Here is a 15196-nt window from a genome sequence, read left to right as displayed (position 1 = left end):
CACCACTAAAGCCGATTTGTAGCGTTATAAGTTTCAGACTTCCCGCTGAGCCACTGAGTGAGAGGGCATGATTGCTTTAACCACAGTTCTTATCACATTTACAACAGGTCTATCAAGATATCTTCAAAGCCAACAAACTAAACAGTAAGCTAGACCACTAAATTCTACAGATTTTTCTAAATTTCAATACTATGATCAGGTTTTCCTGAACTGGATGACGTCGTATTTTTTGAAAGTGAGCTAATAATAAATATCATACAAGTGATGAATAAGAATACCAAAAATATGGAATTTACATCTTTAAATATATTCACACATTTATATAGCTTTCCGTGAACTGTTTACAAAGATCCAATGTAAAAACAGTCTTCCACCAAATAACACCACCAAAATGCGCATAGCATTTTAGAGTCCTTGGTCTTTATTTTCTGCAGGCGATGACCACATCTGATAAATGACTTGAAAAGAACTAAGAAATGAACCAATTAACACTTGAGGACACGAAAGGATGAGAAAAGAGAACAGGATATAGAAAAATACACCAGTAAGAAACTGGGAAGATATAAATTTAACTCATTTCTGGTACTGGAGAAACGAAAAATATATAAGAAGACACTAGTATGGAGGGTTTGCTTGTTTATGGATTTATCTGCACTAGCTGTCCTTAATTTAGCAGAGTAATTCTAGAGGAAAGGCAGCTAGTCGTCACAACCCACTGCCAACTCTAGGGCTACACTTTTCCCAACGGATAGTGGGCTTGATCGCAACATTATAACGCCCCCACGGCTGAAAGAGCGAGGTTGTTTGGTGTGATAGGGATTCGAACATGTGACCCTCGAATTACGAGTCGAGTGCCTTAACCACCTGGCCATGGCGAGCTCGTAGTATGAAGGGAAAATACTGAAAATAATACAGATGGGGTAAATAGAGATAAGATGGGTATTTATATAGTAGGAATAAAGGTAAAAATGATTATTTAAAGAGAAATCCGATATATTTCTCTCAAAATCTTCGCGAAAGGATTTAATAAAATCAGACAATGTTTTAAAATGCACAGCAGTTGAACAAACAAATAACAATTTTAAAAGCTTTTATACATTTTGTCGTGAAATATGATCCATCATCTTCAGAAGATAAGAATGATACAGAATATTTTTTTTATATATACCTAAGTAAATATTCATGTACAATTTGCATGTTACAAAGTGGCGATATTTACAGAACTGATTCCTGCAAATTCACCACCTTGGAAATAGGACCTAAATCTCTAATTAAAATAATGTTGATTTTAACAATTTCTATTTTTTTAACTTCATTTCTTTAAGTATTTTTACACCAGACTGGGCATTATTTCGGAGTATCTAAGATGCAAGATAGCATGACTGTTATTTATTAAATTTTGTTTCGGCAACAAGATGAAACACATTAGTGGATGGTGGTGCCACCTGAACACACTTATTATATTCCACAGTAATTAAATCCGTCTCGTCAGTAGCAGTCAAAACATCATGAATTATAGGGTCAGTTCGAGCTCCCTTAAATCTGCTTCAAGTAAAATATCTCTAAAACCAACAAGGTTACTGTGATTATTTTTTACATCATTACTTCCATTAGATTGAAGTCTTAAAAAAGTATCCAGTTTTAATTTCTGGGTAAAATCATCCGTGAAGGGTAATGTTTGAGAGAATTATGAGGTTATTCCGGGTGGTCATTTCCCATCTGTAAGTTGTTCCATAATAGCCATCTGTGCCCGTGACACATAACGTTATTAATCACAAAAACTTGACCCCCATGAAACAATGTCAGTCCTAATATAGCTATATAGTTTAAAACCTGCCATACGCAGAAGTAGAAATAGGACTGCGTCTTTCCACACCAGGTGGCCTGTGTTCCATATATGATTGATGACTGTGTATTTGTTGTGAACGTTTGTGTGTCCGTACATGTAACGCTCAACAGTTTAGATATCATATGATAATTCGATTTCGGGATTATTTAATTTTATGGATAGAAGACAGGACTCTTAACGCCCTATTGCCAAGATTAGAGTCCATTATTTGACATTTGAATTTAGCGAGGATAACTTTGGTCCATAAATGATGAATACCTTCTTTATAAAACAATTTGAGCTAAAGTAATACCTATATTCTTTTATTTCTACTTTCAACCACTAGAAATCGTCAACTACTGCTTCTGCTGAGGAATTTATTTGATTAATGACAAAATAAATAATTCTAGCACATCTGCAGCACCTTAATTATACACAGCTTCTTGTGTGTGTCATAGCAAAATTAAGGTAAAGCAATAATAACAACAAATTACTACCAAATATGTGTGACAAAACTATGTAACCAGCATAATAAAAAAAGATTATGACATTTTTCTATATCTGAAATATTTTCTTTTCTCAGTCTGTGCTGATGATATGTTTTACGTGTTAGTCATTTCAGTTCATCCATCACATATGTTTTAGTTTTTGTTTCTCATTTTTATATGTTCGCCAGTGTAAAGCCATAAATCAAAACTGGAACACAGTGAAAAACTAAATTTTTGGCACATTTTTAATACAAATTTTAAACATTAGTAAGGAGATATTTCATTAAATAATTTAATTTTAAAAATTACATCGCTTTCCGTAATATTTATTTTGACAAAAGACTGTGTGTGTGCGTTTAGAGATTATAAATACTGATATATTAACACTCTATATTTACAATAATTATATATTTTTCAATAACTAGGTTTTTAAACAAGTAATAAAAGTTCCAATGGGAGCTAACTGTTCTACGTGTGTAGCAAATGTGTATCTTCACTTTCAGGAGAAGAGATTCATTGAAAACTACATAAACCCAGACATTTTATTTTAACTCACAGACATATTATGATTTAATTAGTATAAATAACACTGAAATTAATAATATTATTATCGCTATTTATCCAGTAGAATTAGGAATTGCAAATACTTCATTATCTAATACACATTATTTAGATTTAGAAATTAGAATAATTGATAAGAATATCAATGTGAATATTTTTTATTAAAAATATTTTACCTTTCTAATATATGGTTAACCACTTTTTTTAATGGTAATATACCACACCTTTCTGTTATAAACATTATAACTTCGCAATTATTCAGATATTGTAAAATTTGCAATAAATTACAATATTTTATTAGTAATGTTGAAATAATGATAACAATTTAATAGTTCATTAATTTAATAAAGAAAATTTAAATAAAATTTTTAAACTTTTCTGTGACATATATAAGAATGTATTAAATAAATATAAAGAAATGAAAACTTAAAAACCTTTACTAAAAATTTCTAATAACTATTTTTAGTTATGAATAAGGTTATTTAACAACATGGCACTATTTTATGCGGATATACACCTTATTGCATATAAAGGCTTGTTTAGAGCATGTTAGTTACAGTAGACTTTATGGGTGGTGGTTGAGAGTTATACTAGTTAATTTAGATAACTGAATGGGGGTCTTCATACTAGTATAATTATTTTACTGGGCTTCCAATTAGTGCCTTTCTACCATAAAGGGGGCTGGTATGATAATTTTAAGAGGTAAGTTTATTCAACTTAATTACCACCAAATGGTAGTTCCTATTTTTATTTTTTCTTCTTCCTATTTACTTCGGAGAGCAGTCACTTTCCCACAACTGTCTATAAGCAGACAAGGGTAATATAGATATGGGACGTTGTGGGCTTGAGCACCCACATCTCGCTTTCCTAATTTCTAATCTTCTACTGTGAAACTAGCAAATTGGAGGTTAAGATTGATAGACGATGTAGCCCCACTGCAATAGTGTCCCACTCCTACAGTTACCTCCAAAACCTAGAATACATTTTATAATCTCACGTTGTAGCTTGTACCCTAGGATCTTTTTAAGATATTTTGTTTAATTTTAATGTATTTTGTTTATGGCTTAAGAAATTAATGGTTATAATATATATATAAATATGAAAAAAACCACCAAGTTCAAAGGACTGGTTGGAAGCGCTTTCGAGGCCCGGCATGGCCAGGTAGTTAGGGCACTCTATTCGTAATCTGAGGGTCGCGGGTTCGAATCCCAGTAATCCCAAACATGCTTGCTATTTTGACCGTGCGGGCGTTATAAGGTTACAGTCAACCCCACTAATTGTTGATAAAAGAGTATCTCAAAAGTTGTTGGTGGGTGGTGATGGTTTGGTTTTTGAATTTCGCGCAAAGCTACTCGAGGACTATCTGCGCTAGCCGCCCCTAATTTAGCAGTGTAAGACTAGAGGGAAGGCTGATAGTCATCACCACTTACCGCCAACTCTTGGGCTACTAGTTTACAAACGAATAGCGGGATTGACACTCACATTATAATGCCTTCACGGCGAGCATGTTTGGTGCAACAAAGATTCGAACCCGCGATCCTCAGATTATGAGTCAAACGCCTTAATCCACCTAGCCATGCTGGACCTAACACAACAAAAGAGAAAAAGGCCTAGGACGTAAAAATTCAGAAGTACAGTTTGATCACCAGTAGACTGTTCAATAGTGTCAAATGCTATGTTTCCGGTGTGAAGATTTGTTTTGAACTTCGCGCAAAGCTACATGAGGTCTATCTGCGCTAGCTGTTTTTAATTTAGCAGTGTAAGACTAGAGGAAAGGCTGCTAGTCATCACCACCTACCGCCAACTCTTGGGCTACTATTTTACAAACGAATAGTGGGATTTACACTCACATTATAACGCCCCCACGGCTGAAAGGGCGAGCATGTTTGGTGTGACAGAGATTCGAACCCGTGACCCTCAGATTACGAGTCAAGTGAGTTAACCACCTGGCCATGCCAAGCCAGATGGTGACGACTAGTTGCTAAATTAGGGACGGCTAACACAGATAGCCCTCATGTAGCTTTTGCACAAAATTTAAAAAAAATATTGTGTAACTTAGACAGCTTTCCGATCAACCTAATTAAATACAATAGATAACAATTGTTAACAAAATTAAAATTCTTACATAGTAAATACACCCCAGTGATAACAGTTTAATAGGATTGTAAACGGCTTTTATTTTATTTCAAATCCATAAGCAGCGTCAATATAAGTCAGTTATTACTTATTTTAGTGTTTTATAAATATCCAAAGACATGTTCGTACTTACACATATATACACACACACATGTATTTGTATTTTAACAAATATATTTGAGCTAATTACCAAGTACTGGAATTTTTCTGTTTATTTCCATTTTTTTGTTATATTTTAGGCCCAGAAGATCATCAAAAAGAAAGGTGTAACAAGCCCAGTTCTAAGCTTTTGTGCTGCATATGTTTTATAGGTTTGTTGACACCTAACACTGTTTGAAATTTATTATGGATTACATAGATATCCAAGTGGAATCCCAAGACCTAACGGGAGAAGAAGAGGTTCAGAAGACGACGGAGACGTTTTTCGTTTCCACTTTTGGCCTTCTCTGTAATACTACGATTACCAATTTGTCTGACTGTAACATCAACGGTAGCACCGTATCAGGCATGCTCGCAAACATCGTCAATTCCCAACTGGAACGGATCGTTAGTGTCGTGGTTCCCATTCTTTTTGGAATCATCGTAATAGTTGGTTTGATCGGTAACTCTCTGGTGGTCGTGGTGGTCATATTCAATCCTCCAATGAGATCCACGACTAACTTGCTTATAATCAACCTGGCCGTGGCTGACCTCCTCTTCATCGTCTTCTGCGTGCCCTTTACGGCTTTTGACTACGCTTTGCCCTACTGGCCATTTGGCGACATTTGGTGTCGTATAGTTCAGTATCTGGTCATCGTTTGTGCTTATGCCAGCATTTACACTCTTGTTCTGATGTCTCTGGATCGTTTTATGGCCGTCGTACACCCCATCACCTCGATGTCAATCCGCACAGAAAAGAACGCCTATATTGCTATCACAGTCACGTGGTCCCTGATCCTCTTGGCCTGTTTGCCTGCTCTTCCAGCCCATGGGGAGGTGTCCTACGATGTGGGATCAAACAAATACTCCATGTGTGTCTTTCTTCAAGAAGGCTATAATTATCCGGCTTATCAGACCTCTTTTTTTCTTTCTTCCTACGTGGTTCCGCTCGTGCTCATTTTCTGCCTCTACGTGATGATGCTGAAAAGACTATGGTTCCACGTGGCTCCGGGGGGCAAGGTGAGTGCCGAGAGTCACAAGTCCAAAAAGCGGGTTACCAGGATGGTAGTGATAGTGGTGGTTATCTTTGCCGTCTGCTGGTGTCCCATTCAAATTGTCCTGCTTCTGAAGAGCCTGAACAAGTACGACTTGAGGGAACGACCAAGTCGGGTTGTATTCCAGGTGGCTTCACATATTTTGGCTTACATGAATTCGTGTGTTAATCCCATCTTGTACGCCTTCTTGTCCGAAAACTTCCGAAAAGCTTTTCGCAAAGTAGTTACGTTCGTCCCCACCAGGCGGCGATTGAAGAGCAGCAGACAGGCCTACGAGCCTGCCGAACGAGAGACAGCAGGTACCAAAAACACATCCGCCACGAAATTGAATAACGACATCATGTGAGGACCATCGCACACAACCCTTTATGCGTGTCTTCGATTTTGCAATCCAGTTTGAACTTCATCTGTCGTTATGTGCTTTCATCTGGTGTTCTTTTGTCTTGTGATAAAAGTAATTATGAACCTCTATCATCAAAGTTCAATATTATGTGCTTACAAACAGCGTAAAGACTCGAGACGATGCTCAAACAACGTTACGGATGATAACGAGGCACAACACTCAGCTGTTCTGGTATGACGCATTATTATGTGTGTGTTTCTCTATTATATATTTCAGGTAGTAAGTGCTACACTGAACAAGATCGTAACCAATGATTTGACGTATTCTCCGACTTTCAGAGAATAAAATGACGAAATACGGGGATTTATCTCACTTCTATAACTAGTGCGTCCTGCGGATGAAACGATCCATAAGACAGATCGTACTGTTGTATCATAGCCATAAACATCTAACAGGATCTTTAGACCCGTCAAGACTTTCCTGCTTACTTAGCTAATTTCAATATAATTCACTCTTAAAAGTTGAACACGTGAAATATTCACTATAACACACGTGGAAGTGACGTGTGCAAACACAGTGTTCGTAGCACTGAACAAAGTGTTTCAAAAGTGACTTGAATTTGAAAATCCTGGTTAAAACTATTCTACTATTGAGTGACATTGATAACTCTCTTTAATTACAAAGTTGTTGATGACACGTGTAAATGGTGCGTAAAATACTGTAATAACCTTTGAGAGATGTAACTTACATTCTAAACATTGTTACGTTGAAAGAAATGGTAAGTAACAATTGTAATAACCCTTGAAAGTTGTCGTTTGTATTCTAATTATTGTTGTGTTGAAATATATAAGTAAAAAACTGTAATAACTTTTGAGAAATGTCGCTTGTATTCTAACTATTGTTGTGTTGAAATATATAAGTAAAAAACTGTAATACCTTTTGAGAAATGTCGCTTGTATTCTAACTATTGTTATGCTGATTGAAATGGCACGTAAAAACTGTAATAACGCTTAAGAGATGTCGCTAATGTTCTAACTATTGTTTTGATGAAAGAAACTGAAGGATAAGAAGGACGAAAGTCAGAACATTGACAATATATATATGGACGGTAGTGATAAATGTTTCTCTAGAACGTGTGTTTAAATGTCAAATCAAGAAGTTTTATTGATATTTCATCTTGTCGTTCTTTTATTTTATATAAGTGAGAGTAAATTTCTATATTAAATGTTAAATTAAGTATTGTTGTTATTATAAAGAAACGTTCTACAAGTATTATGTTGTTGTAACTTCTGTATTATCTAAGTGACGAATTAAGGTTGAGAATATCTCTTTTTAGTGATTTGGTTTCCTCGTAAAAATGGGGCTCTACGTGAGAAACCAATCTGACTGGGAGATTAATGACGTCATAAAGTAAAGTCGATTATTCTGAGGTTAGAATTTATCAAAACTGGACAGCGTCGGCAAATACTGAAGAAATTAAATGGAGAATCTGAACCGTTTGGTGAAATATATCCGTTTTATCGAATATTGATCTATACGTTTTATTTATGTAGATGTTGACCTTTTGTAACTCGTTGTCTGCTTGTATAGTGTAATAATGTTTGTATTATGTAGAAATGCTTATAAATAAAGTGCTTCAGTTACACTTGACTGTATCACTTCCGAAAGTTCTCGTGTGTTGTTTGATCCAGTCAGTCTCGCATTATCTCGTTTAAAACTTGATTAGTTTGAGGAATTCAGAAAAGGACTTGAGTAGGCTTACATTGCTTGCTTACCAAGTATACTGACAGCCATTTTAATTTCAGATATAAATTTAAGCAGAGCACACTACACTTAGGTTTCATACATAAAAAAGAACCTAGCATGGCTAGCTGATTAGGGCGCTCGACTTCCAATTTGCGGATCTCAGGTTTCAATCCTCGTTACCCAACATGCTTGCCATTTCAGCCTTGGGGGCGTTATAATATGACGGTCATTCCCATTATTCTTTGGTAAAAGCTAGCCAAATGTTAACAGTGGGTGGTGTTAATTAGCTGTCCTCCGTCAAGTCTATAACTGCTCAATTAGGAACGGTTAGCGCAGATGATACTCCGATAGCTTTGAGCGAAATTCAAAAGAAAGCAAACAGAAAATAAGTTTTTATTTACACGCTTGTTCAAACTACAATATAAAAATTCAGTATACCAAAAAATTACAAAAATCAAACAAAACAACATATGAACAGTACACGCATGTTCAAACTACAATATAAAAATCCATCACACCAAAAAAATTACATAAATCAAACAAAACAACATATGAACAGTACAATAGTCACTCTTTCATACAAACGAGAACAAGTCTTTAAGCGATAGTGGCACAGCGGTATGTCTGTGGACTCACACTGCAAGAAACTGGGTTTCGATACCCGTGGCGGGCAGAGTACAGATAGCCCATTGTGTAACTTAGTGCTTAATTCCAAATCAATCAACTCAAGCGCTTTTTATGATAAAACAATAATCATGAACATAGAAATAAAACACAAACCAGTTTCACAAGTTAATATTTAGTCTACATACCATTGAATTTCAGTACTGCTCCACATCAACATGACATACTTTCAATAAGTTTGTACAGATATTCCTGAGTGGTTGACTGCCATCCTTCTGTGAGTATTTCAAAAAGTTCATCTTCCATGCTTGGCTTGCGATCTTTCGTTAATCGGTTTAACTCATACAATAAATCTTCAATCGGATTGGTATCAAGTGAATGACTTGACCATTCAATAACATCAGTTCTCTTATTTCTAAGTTTTCTTTTAATGATTCAACAACTGCAGAGAATCTTGTTTGATCATTTTGTAGGCTAACTATAATAAGAAGATCTAATAAACTACACCACATGCACAACACATTTGATGAGAAAATGTAACTAAAATCATGAAAAGTTCAGATATTTACGAAAGCCAGTGTTAACATTAGGATTTAAGATCGTATATAAACAGTTCTTGTCAGGTAAGTTCTAAAAATATATGTTGTTTTATATAATTGTCTGTTATATATTAAAAGATATAACAAACTAACAACATTTTTTTGGGGAGGCCTCTTTGTTCACCCCCTGTAAGTCTCTGGAATGGTTACAAATATACATTATAATGCTATCAGCTTATGTCCCTAGTATGACATTATATAATACCACTGTTTATGTAACAAAACCCAGATGAACATTAGACCTACATGTGTAGTTGCTTTTCGTCCAGTTTTATGAATATTGGTCTTTCGGAACTATAGCCTTTTGGAATATCAACTGTAACCAGAGAAACAGTCATTTTCTCCAATCAGATATTGTTTCTTAACTGAGTTATTCGATTTCGAACACGACTGAAAGAAATTATATTATACATTGTAGAGCTGTCCATCTTAAGCTAACCAATGATGATGGTAGAATCACTGTTGTTCCTATTAAACACGTGCCTATTCTGGTTAAATTAATGATGGATTTTCTAAAATATTTAAAGGCTTAGTACTACGACCTTATTATACTTTTGTACAATTACATCTAGAGGCTTACGTTTCGGCCCGCCATGGCCAAGTTGTTAAAGCAGTTGGCTCGTATACCGAGAGCCGTGAGTTCGAATCCCTGTTACATCAAACATGCTCGCCTTTTCAGTCGTGGGGGCGTTATAATGTGACGGTCAATTCCACTATTCGTTGGTAAAAGAGTAGCCCAAGAGCTGGCAGTGGACATTGATGACTAGTTACCTTCCCTCTAGTTTTATACTGCTAAATTATATACGACTAGCGCAGATAGCCCTCGTGTAGCTTTGCGCGAAATTCAAAAAGAAACAACAAAAAACAATAATCACAGCTCTTACACATATCAGTCATGTTCTATAAAATACCCATATTTACCATAATCGGTCATTAGTTTGTGCCTAAATTTTAGTAGCATACGCGTCTATATTAAAAATTGTAAAATAAACATTGTTGAAGATTTCTCAGAGACTATAGTTTTCTATTGTTTGAAATAATGTGTTGAACTTTTTCACTTCTACCATTGCGTTGTTATTTCAAACACCTAGGAGGGTCCAGCTTATTCACGTCAGGGCTAGTCTAAAATTACGCTGACCGGTCCATTTAGTGGGCTTTTTATTGGTCACCAGATTTTGGTAGGAACGGCTGTGTGAGATTTACGTGTTAACGAACATTTAGCTAACAATAATACGTTAAACAACCACCAGCGTTTATGTGTTTCGTAAGTTATGTTCTATTGTTTAGTGTTGCTTTCAGCAACTATGTTAGTTGAAATGTTTAATGTATATTTCTACCATTTTTAATTTTTATATCTTCTTTTCATTACAGAGACTATTTCTCATTGTTAGCTTAGTATATACTAACTTTAGAACTAACACAAAACTCTTTAGACTGACTGAACGAATACTGTAAGATATTATTGGGTTTACTGCCGAAAATACCGCCTATGGAAAGTGTAGACAGCTGATGAAATAGTTCATGCTAATCTTTATAAGTAAAAACAGTGTATTTACTCAGCTAAACTCGTTAGCAGGTTGATTTTCAGTTTTAAGGTAAGAAGGTTGTTTGCTTTGACGAGAAATTAATGACAACTAAACAAAGATTTTTCATAAAGACTGAGATATGAGTTTTCTAATGTATCGTTGTAAGACAGTTGTTACGATATCCCCCGTGGTCGACACATCACAAATTTGTAATTTGGTAGCTTAAAACAACCAGTAGACATTTGTTTCAATAATCATAAAAAACACTTTCAGTAATTTATTTAAAAAAAGACAAACATGAGGAAACCAAAGAGGGTGTAAAACATTTTTTTTTTTGTAAATACAGCGGTGAGTATATATGTTTAAATAAAAGCCAAATTGGTCTATCTGCTGTGTTCACCGCGGAAAATAAAACCCTGGATTTTAGTGTCGTAACTCCGTATGCTCGACGAGTTACAGCAACTCCTGTTTACTACAGTTGAAGTTAAATTTCTCTTTAGACATTTTCATGTTCTTCTGTTATACATTTAACAAATACACTACATTTGTATTTGTGGACACCCCTTCTAATCAGTGGGTTCGGCTATTTCAGCCACATCCATTACTAATAGGTGCATAAAATCAAGCATAAAGTCATGCAATCTCCATAGACAAACATTGGCGGTAAAATGGGTTGTACTAAAGAGCTTAGTGACATTCAACGTGGCACTGTCATAGAATGCTACCTTTCTAACACGTACGTTTGTCAAGTTTCTGCCCTGCTAGAGCTACCCCAGTCAACTGTAAGTGCTGTTATTGTAAAGTTGAAACGTCTAGGAACAACAACAGCTCAGCCACGAAGCGGTAGGCTGCACAACCTCACAGAGTGGGACCGCCGAGGGCTGAAGTGCATAGCGCATAAAAATCGTCTGTCCACAGTTGCAACACTCACTGCCGAGTTCCAAACTGCCTCTGGAAGTAACGTCAGCACAAGAACTGTTCGTCGGAAGTTTCATTAAATGGGTTTCCATGGCCGAGCAGCCACACACAATCCTAAGATCATTATGCGCAATGCCAAGCTTCGGCTGGAGTGGGGTAAATCACACCGCCATTGGACTCTGGAGCAGTGTAAATGTGTTCTCTGGAGCGATTATTCACGCTTCACTATCTGGCAGTTTGACGGGCGAATCTGGGTTTGTCGGATGCCAGGAGAACGCTACCTGGCTGAATGCATAGTGCCAACTGTAAAGTTTTGTGGAGGAGGAATAATGGTCTAGGGCTGTTTTTCATGGTTTGGGCTAGGCTCTTTAGTTTCAATGAAAGAAAATCTTAACGCTACAGCATACAGTGATATTCTAGAGAATTGTGTGCTTCCAACTTTGTGGCAATAGTTTGGGAGAGGCCCTTTTTTGTTTCGGCATGGCAATGTTCCCGTGCACAAAGCGAGGTCCATAAAGACATAGTTTGCTGAGGTTGTTGCGGAAGAACTTGACTGGCCTGCACAGAGTTCTGACCTCAAACCCATCGAACACCTTTGGAATGATATTGGAACTCCAACTGCGAGCCAGGCCTTTTCTCTTGGCATCAGTGCTCGACCTCATTAATGCTCTTGTAGCTGAATAGAAGCGAATCCCGCAGTTATCTTCCAAAATCTAGTGAAAGACCTTCCCAGAAGAAAGGAGGCTATTATAGCAGCAAAGGGTGGACCAATTCCATATTAATGCCCATGGTTTTGGAATGAGATGATCAACAAGCACATATTGATGTGATGGTCGAGTATCCACATACTTTTGACCATGTTGTGTATCTTAGAACATATAAGTAACAAAATCATGCTCACCCTTTCAGCCGTAGTGGCGTAAAAGTGTGACAGTCAATTCCTCTATTCGTTAGTAAAAGAGTAGCCTTAGAGTTGGCAGTGGACGATGATGACTAGATGTCCTCCCTCTAGTCTTACACTGCTAAATTAGAGACAGCTAGCGCAGATAGCCCTCGTACAGCTTCACTGAATTCAGAAAAAACAAACACTATTAGAAGTGCTAACATAACCAAATCATTTCAAACTACGTGTAATCAAATTGATGTGCTTCAAAAACTTGTAAGGAGCTCAATTTTGATAGTTATTTTTGGTATATCAGACAGACATCTTTTTAATGAAACGTTGAAGTAATTAACAGAGTTTTGGCTGTTTCAGTCTTCTATCTTTCTCTCTCTTTTTTTTTTTCTCATGCACAATGGCGTCAGTTAAAAACAGGGTGCCCGGAAATTAAGTTAAAAGTGTTTTAAAATTTATATATGTTGCATCAGGAGGCCATAAAGAAGTGTGTGTTGAGAAGTATTTACTGTTACAAATTTATTTTAATCTCTGCGTCTTTTTCAGTTTGATACATTGACGAATACCATTCGGTGCGTATTGCGCAAGTCCCGCCAGTTCTCTAAATTTGTAGAAGATTATCGAGAAAAAGAATCAACAATATAGGGTTTACGAAAATACTAACGTATTTTTGAATATTGTTGAACTTTCGAAAATCTCGCCTAATGAGTATATAAAAGCGAGCCATCACAAGATTCCGAGAGACAGCAATAGAATATTGTTGATCAGCTACAGTCGGTATAATATAAGCATCAGAAGCTAAAACTGTGATTAATACTTATTAATTGGAAAACTACAGACATTTGATATGGAACGTTTATAGATTTCTAAAATTACGAACTTCAGATTACTAACTTTGAACATTAGTTTTTGTACGAAGTCATCGCAGAATTTCAGCATAAAAAACTCACATGTGAAAAATAGAGCTGGCTAGCATTTCCATCATGTGAAATGTATTTGCGTAGCAATATAAAAGTAATTTGCGTCACTTGGACCTGGACTGGCAACAAAATTTTAGGTTTCAGACAAGAAGACTGAATATTGTTTGCGTGAAATCTAATAAATCAAATCTATGTTAGCTTCCTCTGGTGGAAACTAACTCGATTCGATATCATAGGTTTAAAGACAGTCAGTGAACGTTTTTTTAATGGGTGTGACTTACTCCATATCAATACAGCCTCTTCCATATAATGGAGGAGTAAACATATTACTATTACTACGGCTAGGTAACTTGAATCCTTTTTTAATACAGTTCGTTGTTGTGTTTAGTTCTGATGTCGTCAAATTTGCCTATTTGATCCTTTGTACAACGAACAGTTCTATATATTATAAGTATGTTCAGAAAAACTAGCGGCATGTGCCTCGTTAATTTTACTTTATTACACAAAAATGTAGATCTACATCCATTAGTACGTCTGACAGTAGCATTCCATTCAAAATTCTTGTTTCGAATATACAATAAACGTCTCTAACTGGGATCAATTTGAAAGAATAGAACGGCGAATTTTTATTACTTATAGAAGTAAAATTAAGTGACAAGACGTAAAAGGAGGATATTTGTAACAAAGCGAATCAACCTGTCTTATTCGGAGTAAATGGGAACAATTATCTTCAACATCCTAAATGGGTCTTAAAATCGCATATAAAAAAAACTATTATTTGAGAGAAGAACAAAGAATACTTATTCTTAAGTGATACTGACAAAGTTAATTTAAACTCCAGTTGAAAGATGTTAGGAAAGATGAAACAATATATTTATATCCATAACTTACAGAGTTGAGAAATTGAGTACTAATTTATTTTGCGTAGTAACACTGCTGTTAAATAGCTATGTTTAATAAAACAGCTTTTAATTAAAGTTTCTTCTCTCCTACACCAACTTCTTTCTTCAATCTCATTTCAAATATCTCTGTTAAATAGCGGGAATGGCTGTAATATTATAACTACCCCACAGTTGAAAGGGCGAGCATTTTTGGTGGAAGGGAGATTCGATCACGGGACCCGCAACTTGCGAGTCGAAATGTTGGGTGTAGTAATATTTCACAGGGGGAAACATAGTAATTTGGCTACGTCAATAAAACAATGTACTCTCCTTAATTTGGGTTACCCACACTTTAAGTAGAAAATAGTTATCAGAACTCCAGTTGACTTTGCTGACAGATACTAAACATTAAGGTTTCGTCTTATTATATCTCCCTCCATTATGTTAAGTACTGACTTCATTTGTCAAGGATGAAAATCAAAAATAGTTTCACAAAAGATTGATGTGTCTTTGGTCCAAAACAAAACAAGGAAACAAA

General features: G+C 35.8%; 1 pseudogene across 2 annotated transcripts in view; it reads left to right on the top strand.

Moving 5' to 3' along the window:
* LOC143238820 (allatostatin-A receptor pseudogene) overlaps nucleotides 1-8219 on the top strand; it is a 102796-nt pseudogene extending 94577 nt beyond the window's left edge. Inside the window, exons 2-3 of one of the 2 annotated variants that reach the window (XR_013020795.1) lie at nucleotides 5253-7327; nucleotides 7886-8219. The product of XR_013020795.1 is annotated as an allatostatin-A receptor pseudogene, transcript variant X2 (transcript). Of the gene's footprint in view, nucleotides 1-5252 lie in introns of both variants that reach the window. The other variant, XR_013020794.1, reaches the window with a different exon arrangement.
* The last annotated feature ends 6977 nt before the right edge of the window (nucleotides 8220-15196 follow it).

Source organism: Tachypleus tridentatus, chromosome 13, assembly GCF_004210375.1.
Source record: "Tachypleus tridentatus isolate NWPU-2018 chromosome 13, ASM421037v1, whole genome shotgun sequence".
Lineage (NCBI taxonomy): Eukaryota > Metazoa > Arthropoda > Merostomata > Xiphosura > Limulidae > Tachypleus > Tachypleus tridentatus.
This window is presented reverse-complemented; position numbering and strand designations above follow the sequence as displayed.